Raw genomic sequence first — 14686 nt, forward strand, 5'->3', positions numbered from 1 at the left:
ACGTCGCTTTTTGATCCTTCGATGTCGGCTCTTCCTATCATTGGGAAGCAGAATTCACCAAGCGTTGGATTGTTCACCCACTAATAGGGAACGTGAGGACATGTTGATTGATGCTCGACTACCATTTGACAAATAAAAAATATTCTCGCTCTTATCCATAATACTTCCATCATGTGCACGTGATGCATGTACACCTGCACTGTATCTGCGAGCTGTTGGCTAGAGCACACGTGTCAAGACCAAAGTAGACACATATTCTATTTAACGCAACCGTTTTTGTGACAAAACTATCAGTAGTTGAAAATGTGATGGAAACACATAGAATTTCAGATTTTTTTTCGGTAACTGGAAACTTAAGCGGAAAAGTACATTTTTTGTGTGCACTATTTCATCACCCATCACTGACTTTTATTCACAAATCCGTTTGTTGGAAACACCACTGGTGGGAAAATACGCATATTTTCTTTGTGATATTTTAGAATATTTGCATAAAGATCTGATCCAATTGGATGGAAACATCGCTATTGACATTATAACAGTCCACCAAACATTTTGGGCCAGTTTCCCATACAGCATTCTGGGAAAGCATTCTAAAGGAAGATTCTCAATTAACGCTTCGAACACACCGACTGTGTTTTTGCATCACTGCTGCATAACATTTTGCGCAGCTAGGCAACTATACTGATGCAGGTACCTTTTGCAAATGGTCGCATGCGGTTGGACACATGGAGGAGAGAATCATTTTCGCAGTATCCTCAAAACCGTGTCTTTTTGACACAACTGCTGACAGCTACAGGGACATAAACACAAAAAAATGCTGCTTGGAGACAAGTGTCCACGATTGTAGGATTGCCAGGTCAGTTTAGTAGTGAGCTTGTGCTAGATGTGGCTAGTTAGCGTTAGCTAGCTAGCTAACCTAGCTTGCTAACCTAGCCAATGAGGTGTGTGTGAAAGAAATAGTCAAATAAATTATGCTAGTTACTACCCCTGATAACTTTACCAAATGTTCATGTTTGAAAGAGTGTGAATGCTAGATAAATAGTAATGGAAATGGTAGATACTACTGTACCCCTGATAATTTGGTCAAATAACCGTGTGTGTCTATGTGTACAGTAGGTGACATGTCCATGATAGCTATCTAATAACTATAGTTATGCTAGGTAATGGTTTGGCTTATCATGTTCATGTCTATGCATGTCTATGTTTTTATGTAATCCCAAATTTTTACTGAATGTGTGCAAAAAAGAATCTACATTCATATTTTGCTACTTCTGTCAAGTCCACTCATACAATTTGATGCATACGTTCGATTTATCGATTTATCGTACGCAATTACACAGTCGGTGTGTTCGAAGCGTAAACTCTTTTTAGTTCAGTACTGGGCTTAATCTGTGCCTGGGAAACCAGCCCCAAATCTGTCTCCCACAAACAGGGCCGTGTGTGGGTCTGTAGTGCTTGTTGTTTCAATAAACGTCCACAAGATGGCAACACTAGACACATCTGAAAACTGAGGGGGGCATTTTGCCTCGGTCCGTCTGGAACTGTGAATGTGAATCCATGATGCATTAATGTGGCTTTTAAAACATTAAAACAACCTGCAAAAACATTACTCATTTCCCACTCCGGTTCTTTTTCTTCATCTTGTCGTGTCTTAGTTAAAAACATTGAAATCACTCTGAAAATAAAAACTGCACTCTTGTAATCCTAGAACATTTATGGGGAAACCACAGTAGGGCCTATTGTGCAACATGACAAAAGTACTATATGTACAGTATGTTAAAACATAGCCTTGAACAAAAAAAGTTGGCTTCTAAGAACATTTCAGAATATTCACAATGTTCCACGGAATGACCTAGCAGTCATGTGATTCCAACAGGAAGCAGGAGTTTGCTGTGTTTAGATAAATGAGGAGAGATCAAGAGACGTGGGGCAAGAGAGGGAAAAGCTCAGACAGTCAACATGGTAGGCTATCGGATGAAGTTCTTTCAAACTGAAGGGGTTTGTTTAAGTCTAGTTTGATCACTCATCTTTTGCTGCTGCTAATCTGTTCTTTATTTGACTCTTATTATTATCTATCCTGATGCCTAGTCACTTTACCCTGCCTTCATGTTCATATCTACCTCAAATACCTCATACCTCTGCACATTGATCTGGTATTGCGACTCCATGTATATAGCTTAATTCTTGTGTATTTTATTCCTTGTGTTACTATTTTTCTTCTTATTCTTCTTTTTTAAACTCTGCACCGTTGGGAAGGGCTCGTAACAAGCATTTCACGGTAAAGCTTACACCAGGTGTATTCAGCGCAGGTGACAAAAGTTTAGATTTGATTTGATCAATATTGATTTGAAGGTGGATTATTTAAAGAGTCACATGTTGAAGAAATGTCAGTCACATATTTATTGTTAGTATTGCTATGTGTATAACCAATGTGTTGTATGTGCTGTACTCATGTTCTATATGTCTGCGGTACTGTGTGAGTGTGTACCTAGTGTTCCCAACCTCATTTCTCCAGATCTGAGAAAGAGACAAAAAACTGAAATAAAAACAGAAAACTCCCAGCCCAAGCTGCCAGCAATTTATGCTGAGTTAGCAGCGAGTTGCTCGCAACTCTTTAAACAAAACATAAGTCAACCCCCCCCCCCCCCCCCCAATCCAGTCAATCTGGGGCCTGCCCTCTCCCCTCTTCCTCTCTTCCCTGGGCCATGATAAACGACTGGCAGAGAGAGAGGTAGTCCAGAGGGCATCTGGCCAGGTCGCGCGCTCATGTGTGTGTGTATGCCGTACTGTACGTGCATGGGCACTGTGTGTGTGCATGTGTACGTGCGTGCGTGCTGTGAATGCATACGTGTGTGTGTGGTGTCTCAGGTCCTGCCTGAGAGGCAGAAATATGTGCTGAAGTCACTGTTTTTCTCCCACTCTGCCCCTGCGGCCAGTTTCCTCCCAGCATTCTCAGGAAGCCAGAGGGGAGGCAAGGTGCTGCTTGGTCAATGTTTCTCTTCACTAGAAAGACTTCCTGTTTTTGAGGGGGAGAACAGAGTTTGGTGAACAGAGTTTGAGCACTGACGTATGTACGTAGAAAAATCACTACTCAAAAGAAGTAAGAAAGTGAGAAAATAATAACCGGTTCAGAAAGAATAACAATAGATATAGTCAAATGTTTTACTGTGCTATTTTACATTCTGTTTGTCTTCCATAAGGACCAAGGGACCCATTCAGACAATAGACCAGTCCAGGAATCAAAGTAAACATTCAGGAGAAACTCCCCTGGCACAGAACACTGAACAAAAAAAGGCCAAAGGAAGAAGACTCCCTTAATTATGGACTCGGAGAGAAGCTAATTGTCTCCTTTGGGTCCAGGCTGCAGTCGGATTGGTCTGATCGGTTCCCTTGGGTCCAGGCTGTGGTCTGATTGGTTCCTTTGGGTCCAGGCTGTTGTCTGATTGGTTATTTTGGGTCCAAAATGTAGTCTGATTGGTTACTTTGGCTCCAGGCTGACGCTATGGTCAGGTGGCCAGACGTGATGCCAGGATTCACTCCTCACATTGTTCCTCTCAGGCACTCAAGCCTTCCTGTGGTATGTATGAGTCAGCTGCTCTGCTGTGGACAGGGCAATTGGCTAGTTCCCAGGTACACTACATGACCAAAAGTATGTGGACACCTGCTAGTCGAACATCTCATTCCAAAATGGGCATTAACATGGAGTTGGTCCCCCCTATGCTGCTATAACAGCCTCTACTTTGCTGGGAAGGCTTTCTACTAGATGTTGGAACATTGCTGCGGGGATTTGCTTCCATTCAGCCACAAGAGCAGTAGTGAGGTCGGGCACTGATGTTGGGCGATTAGGCCCGATTCGCAGTTGGGGTTCCAATTCATCCCAAAGATGTTCTATGTTTATAAAAACATTTATTGAACCTTTATTTAACTAGGCAAGTCAGTTCTTCTTTACAATGACGGCCTAGGAGCAGTGGGTTAACGGCCTTGTTCAGGGGCAGAGCAACAGATTTTTACCTTGTCAGCTCAGGGATTCGATCTAGCAACTTTTCAGTTACTGGCCCAACACTCTAACCACTAGGCTACCTGCCGAGGTGACTTTGTGCACCGGGGCATTGTCATGCTGAAACAGGCCTTCCCCAAACTGTTGCCACAAAGCTTTTAGAATGTCATTGTATGACGTAGCGTTAAGACTTCCCTTCACTGGAACTAAGGGGCCTAGCCCGACTGTCAGATGGTGAAGCGTGATTCATCACTCCAGAGAATGCGTTTCCACTGCTCCAGAGACCAATGAAGGCAGGCTTTACACCACTCCAGTTAATGCTTGGCATTGCGTATGGTGATCTTAGGCTTGTGTGCGGCTGCTTGGCCATGGAAACCCATTTCATAAACCTCTCGACAAAGAGTTATTTTGCTGACGTTGCTTCCAGAGGCAGTTTGGAACTCGGTAGTGAGTGTTGCAACCGATTTTTAGGTGCTACACGCTTCAGCACTTGGCAGTCCCGTTCTGTGAGCTTGTGCGGCCTATCACTTCGCGGCTGAGCCATTGTTGCTCCTAGACGTTTCCACTTCACAATATCAGCACTTACGGGGCAGCTCTAGCTGGGCAGAAATTTGACGAAAAAGAAAAGAAAAGATGAAATGGAAGTGTTACTCATCACATGACGTGGATTCCACTCTATCTCAGCAACTCTATGTATAGCTGCAATCTCTGTCGTGACCATGATGACCCTAGGGACTAGACAGGGAAGTTGGGCCACTTCTTTGCGGTCAGAAGTGTCCCAATAGGCAAGTGTTCGTGTTATTGGGTGTTGCACTCAACTAAATAGGAAGGAAGTGATTCATATTCAACTGAAATATGAAACAACAATTTTTCCTGACACCTGTGTCATTGAAACAGGGCCATAGTGGAAGCAGAAGGATGACTTTGAAAAAAAGCTCTAATGAAGACCTCGAGGCCCATACATGTAACTTAATAAAGAGCACTGATGCTACTGTAGCAAGAGCAGTACGCGGGTCTCTTCTTTTTCCTCATCTTATTCAACTGTTACCATGCACCTGCACAAAGTTAGCTCAGATGTGTGAGTGCCTTTTTGAATTTTGAGTCATCAATGATTGACAAATGTCATGGGGCATTGTTTTCTGTCTACAATGAGAATACCCTACGTGTACACAAGCGTACACATCTGTTTTATGAAGATTCTTTATCTATTGCTGAGGAGAAAATACTCCTACATGCCCAGTCAGTTCTCCCAAACCTGTATCGGTCCCGCATTAAATTATTTATAAAGCCTTCATAATGCCTTCATAAATACTTGTATAAATGTGTTACAAAGCATCTATAACCATATGTCATGCTTTATAAAGGGTTCATACATGTGACATAACTGTGTGACATAATCACCAATGTCAAATGTAACATAAGCCACTTATGTCGAATATGATATAAACATGTACTTTATAAAGGGTGGCACACGATCTGAAGTAAAGTCATGTTAGTCACATTACACCTAATCGCGTTCCCAGACACTTCCGCCCAAATGCGTGGAATGTCTGTTGGACCAACGCATCAACCTTGTCCTTCATTAGTTAGGGTTAGGTTTAAAAATCAAATGTTAAGAAGAGAAATTGTGGAAATGCGCAGAATTTTGCCATGATTACGACTTTGTGGCTGTCTTTCATAAATCATCAGAACATGAATAACCTATTTATTGACATTTTATCTAGTGTCATGTAATAGTTCATTTGAAGTGAGACACCTTTGGTCATTCATGACACATCGATAAAGACTGTATATCGTGTGACACTGTACTTACTTTAAAGTCAGACCCCTTTGGTCATTTATAACACATACAGTACCAGCCAAAAGTTTGGACACACCTACTCATTGCCAGAGTTTTTCTTTATTTTTGCTGTTTTCTACATTGTAGAATAATAGTGAAGACATCAGAATTGTGAAGTAACACATATGGATTCATGTAGTAACCAAAAAAGTCAGAAAAAAATACATATTTTATATTTGAGATTCTTCAAATAGCCACCGTTTGCCTTAATGACAGCTTTGCACACTCTTGGCATTCTCTCAACCAGCTTCATGAGGTAGTCACCTGGAATGCATTTCAATTAACAGGTGTGCCTTGTTAAAAGTTCATCTGTGGAATTTCTTTCCTTGTTAATGCATTTGAGCCTATCAGTTGTGTTGTGACAAGGTAGGGGTGGTATCAGTGGAGGCTGGTGACTTGAAAATTGAGGAGGATGGGAGACCCACGGTATAGGCGCATAACGCACGGAGATGACAAAGTGTGTTTCAAAAATCATCAAAGACCAATTATTTTAACCTAAAGCATTTAATGAAAACATTTATAGTACAATATTATGGGGAATTGGAATGAGAAGGCTACTTACAGTGTTGGAAAGGGATCACAGCAGTGATTGAATGAGGGTATGAGGCATGAGTTGAGGTGTTCAGAGGCTTGACCAGTGCAGGATAGGATTTGACTGGGAAGACAAAAAACAATAACACAACACACTACACAGTTAGACAAAAGAACTAAGAATGAGTTAGTCCAAGCAAGGAGTAAAACAATGATGTGTAATAATGTGATTGTGAATGTGATTGACTCTACATACAGTAATGACAAAACATTGATAGGGGTACTCACAGTGCTTGGAGGGGAAACATTCAATGTGCCAGTGGATGAGTTGGGCATATGAGATGTGGCTTCAGTTCATGTCAGGAGAAAGTTGACAAAGGTAGTGGAGTGGAGTAGTCAAATAGCAGATACATTCCATTACATCGTAGGCGCATCTCGTCCACTTGACACATCAAAGTAGCCCAAGAAACGTTCCTGATCATTCACATACCTGATGACAACTGATAACTGCAAGCAGACTGGTGGCACCATAGGCCCCAGAGCGGTGGGGTAATTCATACCCCTTGGGGCCTGGAGTTTTTCCTTATATGTTAACCTAAATAGGAAAACTCTGGATTCTATAAGGTATGACAGTGATTAATCAGTTGTAAAAAGGTTTTATATGGGCTATGATGAGACCAGTTTTTCCTAATCAAGTTTTTTTTTAACTCCTGAAACAAACTCCTGGCTCTGGGGGGATGAAAACCCTGTCAAACTGCAGCTACCTTATATTTGTTCATATAAACTATATTTAGACTAGATTAGGAGTGGGATTTCCTCTACCCAGACACATAGAAAACCACTGATAGACAATGTAACTCACAGGGCTGAGCTTGCTTTATGCATGTTTGCATTCTGTAATGCAACTGTAGGCCTTACAAAACATTTGCTCACATCCGTCATCACTATTATGTTGATTCATTAATTCCATGTAATCATTATGGATTAAAAACGTATAGGCATCCTAGCCAGCCCAATTTTGAATATAAACTCAATTTGATCACAATTACATTTTCTCCTGACACAAAAATGGACTATAAATACATGACGTTACCAATTAGTTTACCCTGTGTCACACCCTGACCTTAGAGAGCCTTTTTATGTCTCTATTTGGTTTGGTCAGGGTGTGATTTGGGGTGGGCATTCTATGTTTGTTTTCTATGTTTCTTTATTTCTATGTTTGGCCAGGTATGGTTCTCAATCAGGGACAGCTCTCTATCGTTGTCTCTGATTGGGAACCATACTTAGGTAGCCCTTTTCCCTCCTTTCAGCGTGGTCATGGTCGTTTTGTTGGCGACGTTCAAATAAAAAGGAATATGTACGCTCACCAAGCTGCACCTTGGTCTTCTTCCAGCATCGGCTGTGACACCCTGACCAGATGGACAGGGCGCATAGGCTGTATGCAGCTGCTCTTATTAGTAGCCTATAGTTGATGAGACTGAAAGATAGTCTCGTTTTCATCCCATACAGCATGTCAGATTTCTAATGTTTAGGTGTAGCCTAGGCTGCTGCAACATTTATATAATTCGTTTTTGCTTGTGTCTGCCCGGAGTGATTATGTGTTATTATCTTTGCTAAATAAATACCGGAGGAAAGAGGAAAGCCAATTTGAGCGCACGCGAAAAAGTGCGCTGCGTGAAACTCTCTCATTAATCTTTTAATGGATGATGCGATGGAAGCAATCACATCATTCGGAATTCTTTTCGACATCCCATAAAAGACAATCGAAAGTTCGATATGTTCAGCAAGTAAAGCATCGTAACGTGCAATTACCGCTGCAAGCTGCTTGTTGTTGCGCTTGTCCGCGGAACTTTCCATCTCGTCGTGTCCTCTAAAACCAACTTCTTGCATGCCCAAAAACGCAGACTTGGCCAGCAATACAGGCGGCTTGATGTAAAGCTCCCTGTTAACCAGCTATACTTTTGACCTCAGGTGGTACTGAACGCTCTCAACTTTTCATCCTTCTTCATGAAACTGATCACAGGTAGAGGTCGACCCTTGCTTTTAATTCGCACTTTTTCCGTGTACCCCAGAGAATGAAAGGGGTTCTTCAACAAAAAGTCCACAACATTTTCGGCAGCGTTGGCCATTCTGGCGCAGAAAACTGCCCACTCGCGCTGGTAGCTACCTAGCTACTGAAGTTAGCAAGGTCAATTTAAATAAATTGCACATACTGGACACAAAAATTAAAAGTTATAAAATCAAGAAAACAATTCATAATATACCTCATCAGTCTTCTGTAATTTCAACAAAACTCATTTGAATTGAATAATATATATACAAAATATATATTTTTTAACTTAATTAGGAAAAACTGGTCCCATCATAGCCCATATAAATCTTTTTACAACTGATTCATCACTTTTTACTCTTAATCTCTATCCAACAACGTCACCAAGGTTCTCAACAATAGAACCCCCAAAATGTTCTGTGGCACAATCCCAACACAACTCAATAGGTTCATTCTCTGATCCAAATGCTCTGATTGGATGGACAACATGTCAGTTCATACTGCAAAAGCTTTGATTGGTTGGAGGATGTCCTCTGGAAATGGTCATAATTACCATGAATGTCTATGGAAGGGGGTGAGGCCTAAGAGCCTCCTAGGTTTAGTAGTCAAGTCAATGTAGCCAGAGGAGGAGGGACGCTAGCTGTCCTCCGGCTGCACCATGGTGCTACCCCAGACAGTGCTGTTGAAGTTACTGTTGACCTTTATTGTAAAAAAGTGTAATTTAATCAATATTTGGTGACATGTGAATATATTTAACATAGTTTTATCCAAAACAAAACAAAGGAGATGATCGTGGACTTCAGGAACAGCAGAGGGAGCACCCCCCTATTCACATCGACAGGATAGAAGTGGAGAAGGTGGAAAGTTTTAAGTTCCTTGGCGTACACATCACGGACAAACTGAAATGGTCCACCCACACTGACAGCGTGGTGAAGAAGACGCAACAGCGCCTCTTCAACATCAAGAGGCCGAGGAAATTTGGCTTGTCACCTAAAACCCTCACAAACCTTTACAGATGCACAATCGAGAGCATCCTGTCGGGCTGTATCACCGCCTGCTACGGCAACTGCACCGCCCTCAACTGCAAGGCTCTTCAGAGGGTAGTGTGGTCGGCACAACGCATCACCGGGGGCAATCTACCTGCCCCCCAGGACACCTACACCACCCGATGTCACAGGAAGGCCAAAAAGATCATCAAGGAAAACAACCACCCGAGCCACTGCCTGTTCACCCCGCTATCATCCAGAAGGCGAGGTCAGTACAGGTTTATCAAAGCTGGGACAGAGAGACTGAAATACAACTTCTATCTCAAGGCCATCAGACTGTTAAACAGCCATCACTAACATAGAGAGGCTGCTGCCAAAACAGACTCAAATCACTGGACACTTTAATAAAGGTATCACTAGTCACTTTAAATAATGCCACTTTAATAATGTTTACATATCCTACATTACTCATCTCATATGTATACTGTATTTTATACCATCTATTGCATCTTGCCTATGCCGCACGGGCCATCGCGCATACATATATTTTATATGCAGATATTCTTATTCCATCCCATTACATTTGTGTGTATAAGGTAGTTGTTGTGAATTTGTTAGATTACATGTTAGATATTACTGCACTGTCGGAACTAGAAGCACAAGCATTTCGCTACACTCACATTACCATCTGCTAACCATGTATCCAATAAGATTTGATTTGATTTGAAAAATGATAACTTTTTTAATGTTGCACAATTTTTATTTTTATGAAATTTCACTGAGGAGGATGGTCCTCCCCTTCCACCTCTGAGGAGCCTCCACTGGGTGGTTTACAAAAGATAGCCCTATTTGGTAAAAGACCAAGTCCATATTATGGCAAGAACAGACATTAAGGTCAGTCAACACGGAACATTTCAAGAACATTCAAAGTTTCTTCAAGTGCAGTCGCAAGATGGCGCAGGAGAACAAAGAAGGAGTTTTACGTATTTCTAACCAATTGTGTTTTTTTGTTTGTGTCTTTGCGTTGTTTGTAACTTATTTTGTACATAGTGTTGCTGCTACCATCTCTTATGACCGACAATGACTCACCACGGACTGGCAGAATCCTTTTTTTTCCTTTAACGAGTCCGACGAGCCCAACGTGAATGATATGCTGCTTCCCCGGGTACAGGCCTAGATCCCCGTCATTTGCGTGAAGAGAAGGCGGAGAAAAAGGGCCCGGAGGCCGGGCTGCTTTCTGAGAATTCGTAGGCGGTCGAATAAACCCTTACTTCCTTCCATTCTGCTAGCAAACGTGCAATCTTTGGAAAATAAACTCGATGACCTACACGGAAGATTAAAATACCACCGGGACATTCAAAACTGTAATATCTTATGCTTCACCAAGTCGTGGCTGAACGACGACATTATCAACATAGAGCTGGCTGGTTATACGTTGAATCGGCAGGATAGAACAGCGTCGCCTGGTAAGACAAGGGGCGGTGATCTATGTATTTTTGTAAGTAACAGCTGATGCATGATATTTAAGGAAGTCTCAAGGTTTTGCTCGCCTGAGGTAGAGTATCTCATGATAAGCTGTAGACCACACTAGCTGTAGCAGTCTACATACCACCACAGACTAATACTGGCACTAAAACCGCACTGGATGAGCTGTATTCCACCATAAGCAAACAGGAAAACGTTCAACCAGAGGTGGCGCTCCTAGTAGCCGGGGACTTTAATGCAGGGAAACTTAAACCTGTCTTACCAAATTTTTATCAGCATGTTAAATGTGCAACCAGAGGGGAAAAAAACTCTGGACAAACTTTACTCCACACACAGAGACGCATACAAAGCTCTCCCTCGCCTGCCATTTGGTAAATCTGACCATAATTTTATCCTCTTGATTCCTGCTTACAAGCAAATATTAAAGCAGGAAGCACCAGTGACTCGATCAATAAAAAAGTGGTCAGATGAAGCAGATGCTAAGCTACAGGACTGTTTTGCTAGGACAGACTGGAATATTTTCCCGGGATTCCTCCGATGACATTGAGGAGTACACCACATCAGTCATTGGCTTCATCAATAAGTGCATTGATGACGTCGTCACCACGGTGACCGTACGTACATACCACAACCAGAAGCCATGGATTACATGCATTATCCGCACTGAGCTAAAGGCTAGAGCTGCCGCTTTCAAGGAGCAGGACTCTAACCCGGAAGCTTATAAGAAATCCCACTATGCCCTCTGACGAACCATCAAACAGGCAAAGCATCAATACAGGACAAAAGGGCAGGGTCGGATGTGGCAAGGCTTGCAAACCATTACAGACCACAAAGGGAAGCACAGCTGAGAGCTGCCCAGTGACGCAAGCCTACCAGACGAGCTAAACTACTTCTATGCTCGCTTCGAGACAAATAATACTGAAAAATGCATGAGAGCACCAGCTGTTCTGGAAGACTGTGTGATCACACTCTCCGCAGCCGATGTGAGTAAGACCTTTAAATAGGTCAACATTCACAAGGCCGCAGGGCCAGACGGATTACCAGGACGTGTACTGCGAGCATGCGCTGACCAACTGGCAAGTGTCTTCACTGACATTTTCAACCTCTCCCTGTCCGAGTCTGTAATACCAACATGTTTTAAGCAGACCACCATAGTCCCTGTTCCCAAGAACATTAAGGTAACCTGCCTAAATGACTACCGCCCCACCCATAGCACTCACTTCTGTAGCCATGAAGTGCTTTGAAAGGCTGGTATTGGCTCACATCAACACCATCTTAACAGAAACCCTAGACCCATTCCAATTTGCATACCGCTCCAACAGATCCACAGATGATGCACTCCACACTGCCCTTTCCCACCGGGACAAAAGGAACACCTATGTGAGAATGCTATTCATTGACTACAGATCAGCATTCAACACCATAGTTCCCTCAAAGCTCATCAACAAGCTAAGGACCCTGGGACTAAACACCTCCCTCTGCAACTGGATCCTGGACTTCCTGACGGGCCGCCCCCAGGTGGTAAGGGTAGGTAACAATACATCCGCCACGCTGATCCTCAACACAGGGGCCCCTCAGGGGTGCGTGCTCAGTCCCCTTCTGTACTCCCTGTCACTCATGACTGCATGGCCAGGCACGACTCCAACACCATCATTAAGTTTGCCGATGACACAACAGTGGTAGGCCTGATCACCGACAACGACGAGACAGCATATAGGGAGGAGGTCAGAGACCTGGCCATGTGATGCCAGGACAACAACCTCTCCCTCAACGTGATCAAGACAAAGGAGGTGATTGTGGACTACAGGAAAAAGAGGACCGAGCACGCCCCCATTCTCATCGACGGGGCTGTAGTGGAGCAGGTTGAGAGCTTCAAGTTCCTTGGTGTCCACATCACCAACAAACTAACATGGTCCAAGCACACCAAGACAGTTGTGAAGAGGGCACGACAAAACCTATCCACTCAGGATACTGAAAAGATTTGGCATGGGTCCTCAGATCCTCAAAAGGTTTTACAGCTGCACCATCGTGAACATCCTGACTGGTTGCATCACTGCCTGGTATGGCAACTTCTCGGCCTCCGACCGCAAGGCACTACAGGGGGTAGTGTGTACGGCCCAGTACATCACTGGGGCCAAGCTTCCTGCCATCCAGGACCTCTACACCAGGTGGTGTCAGAGGAAGGCCATAAAAATTGTCAAAGACTCTAGACACCCTGGTCATAGACTGTTCTCTCTGCTACTGCACGGAAAGAGGTACCAGAGCGCCAAGTCTAGGTCCAAGAGGCTTCTAAACAGCTTCTACCCCAAAGCCATAAGAAACCTGAACATCTAATCAAATGGCTAGCCAGACTATTTGCATTGCCCCTCCTCTTTTACACCGCTGCTACTCTCTGTTGTTATCATCTATGCATAGTAACTTTAATAACTCTACCTACATATACATGTTACCTCAACCAACCGGTACCCCCGCACATTGACTCTGTACCGATACCCCCCTCTGTATAGTCTTGCTATTGTTATTTTACTGCTGCTCTTTAATTACTTGTTACTTTTATTTCTTATTCTTACTTATATATATTTTTTAACTGCATTGTTGATTAGGGGATCGTAATTAAGCATTTAATTAACTTATCCTCTGCAGCAGAGGTAACTCTGGGTCTTCCTTTCCTGTGGCAGTCCTCATGACTGGTGTTGTACCTGTTGTATTCGGCGCATGTGACTAATACAATTTGATTTGATTTGATTTTGATTCTAAAAACTATCAAGCGCTATGATGAAACTGGCTCTCATGAGGACTGCCACAGGAAAGGAAGACCCAGAGTTACCTCTGCTGCAGAGGATAAGTTAATTAAAGTTACCATTCTAAGAAATTGCAGCCCAAATAAATGCTTGACAGAGTTCAAGTAACAGACACATCTCAACATCAACTGTTCAGAGGACACTGTGTGAATCAGGCTTTCATGGTCGAATTGCTGCAAAGAAACCACTACTAAAGAACACCAATAATAAGAAGAGACTTGCCTGGGCCAAGAAACACGAGCAATGGACATTAGACTGTTGGAAATCTGTCCTTTGGTCTGATGAGTCCAAATTAGATTTTTGGTTCCAACCGCCATGTCTTTGTGAAACGCAGAGTAGGTGAAAGGATGATCTCTGCATGTGTGGTTCCCACCTTGAAGCATGGTGGAGGAGGTGTGATGGTGCTTTGCTGGTGACACTGTCTGTGATTTATTTACAATTCAAGGCACACTTAACCAGTATGGCTACCCCAGCATTCTGCAGCGATAGCCATACCATCTGGTTTGCGCTTAGTGGGACTATCATTTGTTTTTCAACAGGACAATGACCCAACACACCTCCAAGCGTGTAAAGGCTATTTCACCAAGTAGGAAAGTGATGGAGGGCTGCATCAGATGACCTGGCCTCCACAATCCCCCGCCCTCAACCAAATTGAGATGGTTTGGGATGAGTTGGACCGCGGAGTGAAGGAAAAGCAGCCAACATATATGGGAACTCCTTCAAGACTGTTGGAAAATCTAAGTGTGCAAAGCTGTCATCAAGGCAAAGAGTGGCTACTTTGAAGAATCTAAAATCTAATATATATTTTGATTTGTTTAAGACGTTTTTGGTTATTACATGATTCCATATGTGTTATTTCATAGTTTATGTCTTCACTATTGTTCTACAATGTAGAAAATAGTAAAAATAAAGAAAAACCCTTGAATGAGTAGGTGTGTCCAAACTTTTGACTGGTACTGTACATAAATTCCTTGTATCATATGTCAGGGTACTTGC

The sequence above is a fragment of the Salvelinus namaycush genome, chromosome 31 (assembly GCF_016432855.1).
Source record: "Salvelinus namaycush isolate Seneca chromosome 31, SaNama_1.0, whole genome shotgun sequence".
In the NCBI taxonomy this organism is placed as follows: domain Eukaryota; kingdom Metazoa; phylum Chordata; class Actinopteri; order Salmoniformes; family Salmonidae; genus Salvelinus; species Salvelinus namaycush.